The sequence below is a fragment of the Balaenoptera physalus genome, assembly GCF_965194825.1.
Source record: "Balaenoptera physalus genome assembly, chromosome: 10".
In the NCBI taxonomy this organism is placed as follows: Eukaryota; Metazoa; Chordata; class Mammalia; order Artiodactyla; family Balaenopteridae; genus Balaenoptera; species Balaenoptera physalus.
This window is the reverse complement of record NC_138889.1, coordinates 37,826,226-37,839,332: the sequence shown is the minus strand read 5'-3', so window position 1 is coordinate 37,839,332 and position 13,107 is coordinate 37,826,226. Positions and strand designations below refer to the sequence as shown.

The 13,107-nt window shown below is 36.4% G+C and overlaps 1 long non-coding RNA gene across 1 annotated transcript in view; it reads left to right on the top strand.

Annotated features, from left to right (window-relative positions):
- Nucleotides 1-5,447: 5,447 nt before the first annotated feature.
- Nucleotides 5,448-13,107, top strand: part of LOC309636728 — a 42,920-nt gene continuing 35,260 nt past the window's right edge. The window contains exon 1 of the long non-coding RNA XR_014250182.1: nucleotides 5,448-5,652. This is a non-coding gene — a long non-coding RNA (uncharacterized lncRNA). The remainder of the gene's footprint in view (nucleotides 5,653-13,107) is intronic.

Sequence of the window (13,107 nt, the reverse complement as noted above, 5' to 3'; positions counted from 1 at the left end):
GGATTTAAAAGAGATGATTCAGCAAACCACAAACAAAACGTAAATGCACATCACATGGCTCCAAAAACAATGATATTCCTATTGCAATCTCCTATATTTGATGTGATGCTTCTAATTATTATGCACCTCCAAGAATAAATGTAAGTTCAAAGGAAAGAGCTTAAAATGTCCTAGAGTTATGAGGTGGCATTTACAATGTTATTATCTTTTTTCAAGGTTGTTTTTCACAAAACAACAGGTTTTCAGTATGATTTAGAAATTTGTAGGAGTCTTCCAAAGGTTGACATTTAATTCAGCACATCAAGAACTATTTGGTGTCTAATATATGACAGCACTTTGCTAGGCACTGAGAGGAAGATATTTTTTAATCAATGAATTAGTTTCTCGCATTTAAGGAAATTACCACCTTAGAGAGAAAATCTAACCTTAATTTAAAAGTACTTAAATAACATTTGCAAGCTTGACATAACTAGTCATACATATTAAAATTTGTTTTAATATCTGTGTACACATGAAGGCATGGTATCAATTCTGATGGAGGAGGAGAGCCCAACCATTTTCTAGGCTGAAAAAAGACGTAGTGAATGTTGCATTTTCTGAAGTGTGATCCGGCAGTACAAATACAATGGATCATGTGTATACAAGTAGAGCTCACATGTCTTAGTTTATATTCCCCTCAAAAAGGAAAGCCTCTAACAAGAGACTGCATAAATCCCCTAGTTCATTTTGTGAAGAGATTCCATGGAGCATAAGTGAAGTCTGGAGAGAGAAAGACAAGGAAGAAGGAAAAATGATGCAAGTTTATATTCCCAAATTTGATCACCACAATGGGTCACTGAGGCCAGATTCCACCAAAATCTTACGAAGTAATATGCATAATTTGTTTTAGTACTTCCTATCTGAGCAACAGAAGGTGGGAACATACATTCACCTTTTTCATCATTGTGTGATCACTGAGCCATGACACATTTACCATGCTTCTAAGATGCACTTGGATGAGTGCCATGAAGTTAGTTCTTAGTGACATCCCACACAATGACTCAGAGAAGCACTAGTGTGGAACATGAGACAAGTGCCTTAACTGATGAGAAATTTTGTCAGGTGGTGCCTTTTAAAAGCTGTCTTTGTCTCAATGTCTGGTGTGAAAAGTGATCCAGTAGAACGTGCGGTGGAGCTTAAGACAATTCTAATAAAACACATGATTGGAAAGCATGTTAGAGAGATATCTTAATAATCCCACTTTTGATGGTAAGGGTCAGACTATAATTCATTCAACAAAAATTTCCCTCAACATCTACTACATGCCAAGACATTCACTGGAAGTTGCATCACAAAGAACAATCAGAAACAACAACTCAATCAAAAAATGGGCAGAAGATTTAAATAGACTTTTCTCCAAAGAATACATACAGATGGCCAAGAGGCACATGAAAAGATCTTCAACATCACTAATCATCAGAGAAATGCAAATCAAAACTACAATGAGGTTTCACCTCACATCGGTCAGAATGGCTGTCATCAAAAAATCTACAAACAGTAAATGCTGGAGAGGGTGTGGAGAAAAGGGAACCCTCCTATACTGTTGGTGGGAATGTAAATTGGTACAGTCCCTATGGAGAACAGTATGGAAGTTCCTTAAAATAACTACCATATGATCCAGCAATCCCACTCTTGGGCATATATCTGGAGAAAACCATAATTCAAAAAGATACATGTACCCTGGTGTTTATTGCATCACTACTTACAATGGTTGGGACATGGAAGCAACCTAAATGTCCATCGACAGAGGAATGGATAAAGAAGATGTAGTATATATATATACAATGGAATATTACTCAGCCATAAAGAAGAAGGAAATAATGTCATTTGCACTGACATGGATGGATCTAGAGATTATCATACTGGGTGAAGTAGGTCACAAAGAGAAAGACCAATATCATATGATATCACTTATATGTGGAATCTAAAAAAATGGTACAAAGGAACCTATTTACAAAACAGAAATAGAGTCACAGATGTAGAAAACAAACTTATGGTTACCAAGGGGGAAAGGGGGAAAGGAATAAATTGGGAGATTGTGATTGACATATACATACTACTATATATAAAATAAGTAACTAATAAGAACCTACTGTATAGCACAGGGAACTCTACTCAATATTCTGTAATGAGGTATATGGGAACAGAATCTAAAAAAGAGTGGGTATATGCATATGTATAACTGATTCACTTTGTTGTCCAGCAGCAACTAACACATTATAAATCAACTATATTCCAATAAAAATTAATAAATAAAATCAAAAGAAAAGAAAGTACCCAATTTCAAAGAGCTCAAAGACAATTAGAGATACACAAATTTCAAAAAAGAGTCTTTAGTAAATTTTAAGATGATTTGATTGAAATGCAAATGCCTGAACAAATTTGAAAAATATTTTATAGATAGACACATTAGGACTTGGTGACTAAATGCAAATAAAATATGAGAAAAAGGGGACAAAACATGTCTTCAAGTTGAGAAGAAAAAATTTTTGAGAGAAAAATTAAAAGTTGGATTTCATAATGATGCTGTCTTTGGGCACCCATCCTTAGTTTAAAACTATTTCTCTCCCTAAGTCAATATTCAGTTTCCCAAACTAAATAATTAGATGAAAGTTAGTGACGAGTATCCTCTGAAAGACTGCTGAGGTCAAAGAAAAGACAACCTTGAAGATATAAGTTATAACTGAAAGTAACCACCTCGTGCCAATTAAAAATTTTCTAAAGAGGACTCAAAAAGCTCATGCTGGTACAGAAGGTCTGTTACTTGTTCTTGAGATCACAGAAAATAGAGAGCCTGCAAGTCATTTTCTTTATCAAGATCTGGCCTCACATTTTACTATAGTACTTAGAAACAACCCTTTTGTTCAATGTTCACTCTCTTCCTTTCCCCAAAAAAGCAATAATATTAATCTTATGAAACTGATATTTGATAATTACTATCATTTTAGCTGAACATGAATTTACTGAAATAAAATGTGCTGATATACATATACATTAAGACTTAAGAATGTCTATACTGATTGGACTCAACTATTGGTTATGAATAATTTAGAGATAGGGACTATAGATAAGTAAATTCCACTCAATCCCTTTAAATCTGGAACTTTTCAGGGTAGTTTTAGCTTTACTGGATCCTCCTCTTTTTCTTTACCTCTTGATGAAATTCCCAGAGCTCACTACTTGGATCTCTTGCCTTTATTATTTATTTCCATTCTCTTTGTGATATTGTCAACTTCAAATGCCAGCTGAATGCCAAAAACTTCCAAATTTATATTTGCAGCACTAACCTGATTTTTTTCAACTACTCCCCCAATGTGCTCCACCTGTAGAATTCCCAATCACAGTTGATTACAACTCCCTCCTTACAGTTCCTAGTCCTTGGCATCCTTCTGACTTCTCATCTTCAATTCACATCTCTTCTTCAATCAATTAAGACTTTCTCCTAGCCCTACCTTCAAAATAAATTACAAATTATGTAATTTCTTAAATATCTCCAGCAATACCAGCCATCCAAGCACCATAATCTTTCCCTTGGGATATTGCAAAAGACAATTTAGCTTTCCATCATCCACTTTTACATTCCTACAGTATATACCCAACACATTTGTCAGAGGGATCCTTCTAAAATCTCTATCAGTGACTATCATTTCTCTCCTCAGAAATCTCCAATGGCTTCCCATGTTCCTGAGAGTAAAAACAAACAAAAAATTAAAATGCCTGCAAAGCTCTGAATAACTTGTTTTTTCTTAGTGCTCTGATCTTATGTTCTTCAACATTCCCTTTGACTAACCTGTCCTCTCTATTGTTTTTGAAATATATCAGGCGTAAAAATGTGTTCCCTTTGCTTGGAATGCTCTTGTCCCACGTGGTTAACATTTTCACTTTCTTCAAGCTTCTGCATAAATGTCAGCTTCTCAATAAAGCTATCCTGACAATACTCTAAGCCTCCTTTCTCTGTTCTGATCCCCTTTTCTCTGCACTTTCCCCCCATAATATCACTCATTCCCTTCTTACAGACCTCTTTTAAACATAAAGCTTATTTTATTTTATTTTTTTGGACCCACCATGTGGCTTGCAGGATCTCAGTTCCCCAACCAGGGATTGAACCTGGGCCACAGCAGTGAAAGCCCAGAATCCCAACCACAAGGCCACCAGAGAAATCCTGGTTATGCTTATTTTTATTGTTGGCATTTACCCATTGGAAGTTCAGTCTGATGAGAGCAGAGATTTTCATCACCCTATCGCTTTTTTTCCTGGTGTCTAAAACAGTGACTGGTATATATCAGACACTCAATGAATATGAGTTCAATACATAAATGAAGAACTTGCTGAAAGCATATGCAAACTATAATTTTCTCTTTATAGTATGTTTCCTTCCCTGTAGATATCTTGTTCATAGCACCTAATACTGGCCAGTGTAGTCAAGCACTTACATTTAAGCATTATCTTCCAAATGTCTATGAAAACATACTACCTGGATAGTTTGGCCATCATTTTCTGATCATGTAATAATATTTTATTATCTTAGTGTCATAGATTAGAGCAGCCAGACATAGTGAAAAGCATACTATAGGAAAGAGCACCAGAAATATGTCATAGTGTGATAAATTACACATCCCAATGATTTGGACATTACTGGGATATATACACACACACACATACACTATAAAGGAGTAAGCTCCAAAAGCAATTGGGTTGTGAATATAAATTATAAGCCCTTAAAATCATGTAGAGGGCTTCCCTGGTGGCGCAGTGGTTGAGAATCTGCCTGCCAGTGCAGGGGACACGGGTTCGAGCCCTGGTCTGGGAAGATCCCACATGCCGTGGAGCAACTAGGCCTGTGAGCCACAATTACTGAGCCTGCGCATCTGGAGCCTGTGCTCCGCAACAAGAGAGGCCGCGATAATGAGAAGCCCGCGCACCGCGATGAAGAGTGGCCCCCACTTGCCGCAACTAGAGAAAGCCCTCGCACAGAAACGAAGACCCAACACAGCTATAAATAAATTAATTAATTTAAAAAAATCATGTAGAAATAAAATTAATGACTTCAAAATCTGGATGTCAGAAATATTTGAACCCAATGAAATAATGAGCCCTTGCAAAATGAACATTTTAAAAGTTTGCATACTTACTTACATATTTACTAAAGAGAGCTCACCAAAAAGTATTTTCTACCAGGATGAAATCCATGAAAGCATCTGTCACATATCACATTTATTCAGTTGAACCATAGATAAAATCAATATATTTCTTTTTTTTTTTTTTTTTTTACCAAACACCATTATTTGTTTAATCTTCCCCAACTATAGCCATATTACTTTTTTTTTTTTCATACACACACACTGTATTTTATTTTTACAAGAGATAAATAGACTGACACCAAGCATTGTACATGGATGAGTACAACAAAAGCAAGAATGATTGCAATTACCAAACATGAAACACACTCATACTATGTCATAATATTGACATTCAGTCCAGTAATCCTCCTCTGTAACAGCTCCTTTACTTTGCAGTGAAAATTGATTTGTATATTCTTTGCCTCTGAGTCCTTGTTGGATTTTTTTTTTTAATTCAGACAGAAAGTCACAAAAATTATACTCATCCTCATCAGTTCACTCAGTCCCATGTAATTAATTTTTTTGTTTTCATCTTGATCTTTTGTTAGCACTTTTATGAGTTCATCAGTTTTTCATTAGAGTTCTGAAAATGCTTATTCATTCAGTTCAGCAGTACAGTCAGTTACCAGAAACCTGTACTTGTCAGAGTCTTTTCCATGAATTTCTTAAAAATGAAACCCTTTTATAGGAACATATTTGCAAAAGCATCATAGTACACACAACTGTCTGTAAATGGCAAAAGACTTAAAAATGACCACAGTTAAAAATTTGATGAAAGTTCATAATAATGCAGTTGACAAGAAAATTAGTTATTTCTGAGATATACATTTTAAGGTAATATCTAGGATTATGACTTATAACATTATACCAGAACATATAAGATTTTTAGAAATTTCATGTAATGTCTGAAACATTTATATTAACATATTTCCATACATATTTCCATACAAATACAAATATAAGATTTTTAGAAATTTCATGTAATGTCTGAAACATTTATATTAACATATTTCCATACATATTTCCATACAAATACAAATATAAGATTTTTAGAAATTTCATGTAATATCTGAAACATTTATATTAACATATTTTCATACAAATAACCCAATGAAAGTTTAGTATTAGTTGTTTTGTTTGCTTTTTATACTGCAGGTTCTTATTAGGCATCAATTTTATACACATCAGTGTATACATGTCAATCCCAATCGCCCAATTCAGCACACCACCATCCCCACCTCACTGCAGTTTTCCCCCCTTGGTATCCATATGTCCATTCTCTACATCTGTGTCTCAACTTCTGCCCTGCAAACTGGCTCATCTGTACCATTTTTCTAGGTTCCACATACATGCATTAATATACATTTGTTTTTCTCTTTCTGACTTACTTCACTCTGTATGACAGTCTCTAGATCCATCCACGTCTCAACAAATGACTCAATTTCGTTCATTTTTATGGCTGAGTAATATTCCATTGTATATATGTACCACTACTTCTTTATCCATTCGTCTGTTGATGGGCATTTAGGTTGCTTCCATGACCTGGCTATTGTAAATAGTGCTGCAATGAACATTCGGGTGCATGTGTCTTTTTGAATTACGGTTTTCTCTGGGTATATGCCCAGTAGTGGGATTGCTGGGTCATATGGTAATTCTATTTTTAGTTTTTTAAGGAACCTCCATATTGTTCTCCATAGTGGCTGTATCAATTTACATTCCCACCAACAGTGCAAGAGGGTTCCCTTTTCTCCACACCCTCTCCAGCATTTGTTGTTTGTAGATTTCCTGATGATGCCCATTCTAACAGGAGTGAGGTAATACCTCATTGTAGTTTTGATTTGCATTTCTCTAATAATTAGTGAGGTTGAGCATCTTTTCATGTGCCTCGTGGCCGTCTGTATGTCTTCTTTGGAGAAAAGTCTATTTAGGTCTTCTGCCCATTTTTGGATTGGGGTGTTTGTTTCTTTAATATTGAGCTGAATGAGCTGTTTATATATTTTGGAGATTAATCCTTTGTCCGTTGATTCATTTGCAAATATTTTCTCCCATTCTGAGGGTTGTCTTTTCGTCTTGTTTATGGTTTCCTTTGCTGTGCAAAAGCTTTGAAGTTTCATTAGGTCCCACTTGTTTATTTTTGTTTTTATTTCCATTACTCTAGGAGGTGGATCAAAAAAGATCTTGCTGTGATTTATGTCAAAGAGTGTTCTTCCTATGTTTTCCTCTAAGAGTTTTATAGTGTCCAGTCTTATATTTAGGTCTCTAATCCATTTTGAGTTTATTTTTGTGTATGGTGCTAGGGAGTATTTTAATTTCATTCTTTTACATGTAGCTGTCCAGTTTTCCCAGCACCACTTATTGAAGAGACTGTCTTTTCTCCATTGTATATCTTTGCCTCCTTTGTCATAGATTAGTTGACCATAGGTGCGTGGGTTAATCTCTGGGCTTTCTATCTTGTTCCATTGATCTTTGTTTCTGTTTTTGTGCCAGTACCATATTGTCTTGATTACTGTAGCTTTGTAGTATAGTCTGAAGTCAGGGAGTCTGATTCCTCCAGCTCCATTTTTTTCCCTCAAGACTGCTTTGGCTATTCGGGGTCTTTTGTGTCTCCATACAAATTTTAAGATGATTTGTTCTAGCTCCGTAAAAAATGCCATTGGTAATTTGATAGGGATTGCATTGAATCTGTAGATTGCTTTGGGTAGTATACTCATTTTCACAATGTTGATTCTTCCAATCCAAGAACAGGGTATATCTCTCCATCTGTTGGTATCATCTTTAATTTCTTTCATCAGTGTCTTATAGTTTTCTGCATACAGGTCTTTTGTCTCCCTAGGTAGGTTTATTCCTAGGTATTTTATTCTTTTTGTTGCAGTGGTAAATGGGAGTGTTTCCTTAATTTCTCTTTCAGATTTTTCATCATTAGTGTATAGGAATGCAAGAGATTTCTGTGCATTAATTTTGTATCCTGCAACTTGACCATATTCATTAATTAGCTCTAGCAGTTTTCTGGTGGCAGTTTTAGGATTCTCTATGTATAGTATCATGTCATCCGCAAACAGTGACAGTTTTACTTCCTCTTTTCCAATTTGTATTCCTTTTATTTCTTTTTCTTCTCTGATTGCCGTGGCTAGGACTTCCAGAACTATGTTGAATAATAGTGGTGAGAGTGGACATCCTTGTCTCGTTCCTGATCTTAGAGGAAATGCTTTCAGTTTTTCACCATTGAGAATGATGTTTGCTGTGGGTTTGTCATATATGGGCTTTATTATGTTGAGGTAGGTTCCCTCTATGCCCACTTTCTGGAGAGTTTTTATCAGAAATGGCTGTTGAATTTTGTCAAAAGCTTTTTCTGCATCTATTGAGATGATCATATGGTTTTTCTTCTTCAATTTGTTAATATGGTGTATCACATTGATTGATTTGCGTATATTGAAGAATCCTTGCATCCCTGGGATAAATCCCACTTGATCGTGGTGTATGATCCTTTTAATGTGTTGTTGGATTCTGTTTGCTAGTATTTTGTTGAGGATTTTTGCATCTATATTCATCAGTGATATTGGTCTGTAATTTTCTTTTTTTGTAGTGTCTTTGTCTGGTTTTGGTATCAGGGTGATGGTGGCCTCATAGAATGTGTTTGGGAGTGTTCCTTCCTCTGCAATTTTTTGGAAGCGTTTGAGAAGGATGGGTGTTAGCTCTTTTCTAAATGTTTGATAGAATTCACCTGTGAAGCCATCTGGTCCTGGACTTTTGTTTGTTGGAAGATTTTTAATCACAGTTTCAATTTCATTACTTGTGATTGGTCTGTTCATATTTTCTGTTTCTTCCTGGTTCAGTCTTGGAAGGTTATACCTTTCTAAGAATTTGTCCATTTCTTCCAGGTTGTCCATTTTATTGGCATAAAGTTGCTTATAGTAGTCTCTAAGGATGTTTTGTATTTCTGCGGTGTCTGTTGTAACTTCTCCTTTTTCATTTCTGATTTTATTGATTTGAGTCCTCTCCCTCTTTTTCTTGATGAGTCTGGCTAATGGCTTATCAACTTTGTTTATCTTCTCAAAGAACCAATTTTTAGTTTTATTGATCTTTGCTATTGTTTTCTTTGTTTCTATTTCATTTATTTCTGCTCTGATCTTTATGATTTCTTTCCTTCTGCTAACTTTGGGTTTTGTTTGTTCTTCTTTTTCTAGTTTCTTTAGATTGTTTCCTTGAGATTTTTCTTGTTTCTTTAGGTAGGCTTGTATAGCTATAAATTTCCCTCTTAGAACCGCTTTTGCTGCATCCCATAGGTTTTGGGTCGTCGTGTTTTCATTGTCATTTGTCTCTAGGTATTTTTTTATTTCCTCTTTGATTTCTTCAGTGATCTCTTGGTTATTTAGTAACATATTGTTTAGCCTCCATGTGTTTGTGTTTTTTACGTTTTTTTTCCCTGTAATTCATTTCTAATCTCATAGCGTTGTGGTCAGAAAAGATGCTTGGTATGATTTCAATTTTCTTAAATTTACTGAGGCTTGATTTGTTTCCCAAGATGTGATCTATCCTGGAGAATGTTCCGTGCGCACTTGAGAAGAACGTGTAATCTGCTGTTTTTGGATGAAATGTCCTATATATATCAATTAAATCTATCTGGTCTATTGTGTCATTTAAAGCTTCTGTTTCCTTATTTATTTTCATTTTGGATGATCTGTCCTTTGGTGTAAGTGAAGTGTTAAAGTCCCCCACTATTATTGTGTTACTGTCGATTTCCTCTTTTATAGCTGTTAGCAGTTGCCTTATGTATTGAGGTGCTCCTATGTTGGGTGCATATATATTTATAATTGTTATATCTTCTTCTTGGATTGATCCCTGGATCATTATGTAGTGTCCTTCCTTGTCTCTTGTAACATTCTTTATTTTAAAGTCTATTTTATCTGATATGAGTATAGCTACTCCAGCTTTCTTTTGATTTCCATTTGCATGGGATATCTTTTTCCATCCCCTCACTTTCAGTCTGTATGTGTCCCTAGGTCTAAAGTGGGTCTCTTGTAGACAGCATATATATGGGTCTTGTTTTTGTATCCATTCAGCCAGTCTATGTCTTTTGGTTGGGGCATTTAATCCATTCACGTTTAAGGTAATTATCGATATGTATGTTCCTATGACCATTTTCTTAATTGTTTTGGGTTTGTTTTTGTAGGTCCTTTTCTTCTCTTGTGTTTCCCACTTAGAGAAGTTCCTTTAGCATTTGTTGTAGAGCTGGTTTGGTGGTGCTGAATTCTCTTAGCTTTTGCTTGTCTGTAAAGCTTTTGATTTCTCCATCAAATCTAAATGTGATCCTTGCCGGGTAGAGTAATCTTGGTTTTAGGTTCTTCCCTTTCATCACATTAAGTATATCATGCCACTCCCTTCTGGCTTGCAGAGTTTCTGCTGAGAAATCAGCTGTTAACCTTATGGGAGTTCCCTTGTATGTTATTTGTTGTTTTTCCCTTGCTGCTTTCAATAATTTTTCTTTGTCTTTAATTTTTGCCGCTTTGATTACTATGTGTCTCGGCGTGTTTCTCCTTGGGTTTATTCTGTATGGGACTCTCTGCGCTTCCTGGACTTGGGTGGCTATTTCCTTTCCCATGTTAGGGAAGTTTTCGATTATAATCTCTTCAAATATTTTCTCTGGTCCTTTCTCTCTCTCTTCTCCTTCTGGGACCCCTATAATGCGAATGTTGTTGCATTTAATGTTGTCCCAGAGGTCTCTTAGGCTGTCTTCATTTCTTTTCATTCTTTTTTCTTTAGTCTGTTCCGCAGCAGTGAATTCCACCATTCTGTCTTCCAGGTCACTTATCCGTTCTTCTGCCTCAGTTATTCTGCTATTGGTTCCTTCTAGTGTAGTTTTCATTTCAGTTATTGTATTGGTCACCTCTGTTTGTTTGTTCTTTAATTCTTCTAGGTCTTTGTTAATCATTTTTTGCATCTTCTCAATCTTTGCCTCCATTCTTATTCTGAGGTCCTGGATCATCTTCACTATCATTATTCTGAATTCTTTTTCTGGAAGGTTGCCTATCTCCACTTCATTTAGTTGTTTTTCTGGGGTTTTTTCTTGTTCCTTCATCTGGTACATAGCCCTCTGCCTTTTCATCTTGTCTATCTTTCTGTAACTGTGGTTTTTGGTCCACAGGCTGCAGGATTGTAGTTTTTCTTGCTTCTGTTGTCTGCCCTCTGGTGGTTGAGGCTATCTAAGAGGCTTGATGGGAGGCTCTGGTGGTGGGTAGAGCTGACTGTTGCTGTGGCGGTCAGAGCTCAGTAAAACCTTAATCCACTTGACTGTTGATGGGTGGGGCTGGGTTCCCTCCCTGTTGGTTGTTTTGCCTGAAGCAACCCAACACTGGAGCCTACCCGTGCTCTTTGGTGGGGTTAATGGCAGACTCTGGGAGGGCTCACGCCAAGGAGAACTTCCCAGAACCTTGGCTGCCAGTGTCCTTATCCCCACGGTGAAACAGAGCCACCACTCGCCTCTGCAGGAGACCCCCCAACACCAGCAGGTAGGTCTGGTTCAGTCTCCCCCAGGGTCACTGCTCCTTCCCCTGGGTCCCGATGCACACATTACTTTGTGTGTGCCCTCCAAGAGTGGGGTCTCTGTTTCCCCCAGTCCTGTCAAAGTCCTGCAATCAATTCCCACTAGGCTTCAAAGTCTGATTCTCTAGGAATTCCTCTTCCCGTAGCTGGACCCCCAGGTTGGGAAGCCTGACATGGGGCTCAGTACCTTCACTCCAGTGGGTGGACTTCTGTGGTATAAGTGTTCGCCAGTCTGTGAGTCACCCACCCAGCAGTTATGGGATTTGATTTTACTCTGATTGCGCCCCTCCTACCGTCTCACTGTGGCTTCTCCTCTGTCCTTGGACGTGGGGTATCCTCCTTGGTGAAGTCCAGGGTCTTCCTGTCAATGATTGTCCAGCAGCCAGTTTTGATTCTGGTGCTCTCGCAAGAGGGAGTGAGAGCACGTCCTTCTACTCCGCCATCTTGGTTAATCTCCAAAATCAATATATTTCTACAGGTGATAATTAAGCATGTAAGCCACATCACCAAATAAGTGAAAGCACTTTGATTTCACAGTGATATTTCTAAATTTAGTTGCTTAAGCTCTGCTAAATTACATACAAATCACTAAAAAGAAGTAGTCAAGATAAACCTGAAGAGACCAAATATTACACTTTTTTAAATGATCCATAACCAGTTGTATCAAATAGCTTTTCTCTACTGAGATATTTAAGTGTTGATTATGTTTACATATAAAACTAAAGCCTCACATTTTTTGTAGTGTGTTCTCATTATGGTACACTGCACATGTAAAGAATAATCATATTTGTTTAATAAAAATAATACTTATAAAACAATTTTAGGCATAATGAAAATTAAAAAGTTGAATAAAGAATAAACTACTATTATCAATGAGCTTAAAATTCATCAAATTTTGTAGTATGCATAAGAAAAGGTAAAATGTTATGTGGATCAGAGAGTAATATAAACTTAAGACTACTTAGAGCTAATATGTAATAAATGTACTCTGATAAACACTTTACATACATTACCTAATCCAATTCTAATAACAAATCCAAAGGTAGATTTATTATTGTCCTCATTGCACAGATGAGAACATTAGGTTTAGAGAGAATAATAAATTGCCTGTGATAGCATGTATTAGAAGGACTTAGACTTAAACCGGGTGGTCTGACCTCTATGTTGCAGTGACCTAAAATATTTGTTCCAAAAACATGCAAGACCAAAAATATTTTTAAGGGAGGAAAGACCTGTATGCTTATTTAAAGGAAGACAAGAAATACCTCTATGTCTAGATCTTAGAGAATGATGGTATTTGGGAGAAAAACTAAGTCTCTGAGCATTCAGAAAGATGAGAGATTCACTCTTTTAGATACCACACCTGTAATTTTGTAGTGTTAAAGCTACCACCAGAGTTTGAAGACTT